This window comes from Octopus bimaculoides, chromosome 2, assembly GCF_046866305.1.
Source record: "Octopus bimaculoides isolate indiv1 chromosome 2, ASM4686630v1, whole genome shotgun sequence".
Classification (NCBI taxonomy): Eukaryota; Metazoa; Mollusca; class Cephalopoda; order Octopoda; family Octopodidae; genus Octopus; species Octopus bimaculoides.
In genome coordinates this window covers 33,582,310-33,584,221 of record NC_142929.1, presented here as the reverse complement: position 1 = coordinate 33,584,221, position 1,912 = coordinate 33,582,310, and positions in this window count along the sequence as shown.

Sequence of the window (1,912 nt, the reverse complement as noted above, 5' to 3'; positions counted from 1 at the left end):
CTTCTTCTTCTTCTTCTTCTTCTTCTTCTTCTTCTTCTTCTTCTTCTTTCTTTCTTTCTTTCTTTCTCTCACTCTCTCTCTCTCTCTCTCTCTCTCTTCTACATGGATAAAGATAAGGTTTCAAATATACCTTTTGGATGAGAAAAAGCAAGTTAGCAAGTTTTGAAATTTTGTTGAGTATTTCCTTCATTCCACCAAACGTATCATATAATATGCATATATATATATATTGGTTTCAAATTATGGCACAAGGCCAGCAAGTTCGGAGAGAAGTAAGTTGATGATATCGTCCCTACAAGGATGAAAAGCAAAGTCAAACTCGGCGGAATTTGAACTCAGAACAAGACAATACCGAAATGTTCGGTGTACTAACGATTCTGCCCGCTTTGTATGTATATATATTAACGTTTGTTTTACATCAAGTTGTATATATACAACTATATATATATATATATATATATATACATATATATATATATATATATATGTGGAGGCAGTTAGGGCAGCGGACTCGTGATCATAGGATCGAGGTTTCGATTCCCAGACCGGGCGTTGTGAGTGTTTATTGAGCGAAAACACCTAAAGCTCCACGAGGTTCCGGCAGGGGATGGTGACGAACCCTGTTGTACTCTTTCACCACAACTTTCTCTCACTCTTACTTCCTGTTTCTGTTGTACCTGTAATTCAAAGGGTCAGCCTTGTCACACTGTGTCACGCTGAATATCCCCGAGAACTACGTTAAGGGTACACGTGTCTGTGGAGTGCTCAGCCACTTGCACGTTAATTTCACGAGCTGGCTGTTCCGTTGATCGCATCACCTGGAACCCTCGTCGTCGTAAGCGACGGAGTGCCAACAACAAGTGCCAAAAAAAGGAAAAAGACAAAAATCAATAACAAAAAACAACAACGTGAGGACGTGATACAGATAGTGTTACTAGACGCTCGGGAAAGGAAAGAGAGAGAGTATGACGTTTCGAGCGGAGTTCTTCGTCGGAAACAAGGAAAGTTCAAAGAAGGGAAAAACGGAACACGCACTAGTTCAATATAACTTCATTATTGTTAATCAGTTGGTTTGTTATCTAACTAATCGATCGCTCGTTTATAATCTGTTGGTTAAACAATCGATCAGTTGTTCATCAAAGTTCTTTCATCGCCATTAATGACCTCATCAATTTGCAAGCCAAAATGCTAAACGAAGTATATATACACAATTTTACATTAAACGGAAGGGTAGCTCAATACTTTTTAGTAAAATACATGTTTATTATACTTTAACAAGATGAGTGGCAGTGACGACGAAGTTTTGACCTAAGTGCCTATATGTATATATATATATATATATATATATATATATATATATATATATATATATATATATATATATATAATTTCTAAATCTCTCAGAGAGATTTATACAGTAGCAGTACGATAAAGTGATGGTATGTTACCAACTTAATGTGACAATCCCATGAAAGGGAAGAATGCCACTGCTATTTAGCCGTAGGAAACACCGTTTCCAGTTAGTTGGCCATGACACATTTTCTGTATCCTTATGTTTTCAAAGGGGAGATAAGCACCCCCATCCAGCAAAGCCAGCATCCAGAGACTAGTTTCGGAGTCATTGCTCATCATCAGTCTGGAGTATCATAGCTTGCTAGCTTTTTTCTTAACTATATGCTTATGAAAAAGAAAAAAAGCTAGCAAGCCATGCTACTCCAGACTGATGATGAGCAATGACTCCGAAACTAGTCTCTGAATGCTGGCTTTGCTGGGTGGACATGCTTATCTCCCCTTTGAAAACTTAAGGATACAGAAAATGTGCCATAGCCAATTTGAAACGGTGTTTCCTAGGGCTAAATAGCAGTAGCATTCTTCCCTTTCATGGGACTGCCACATTAAGTTGGCAACATAC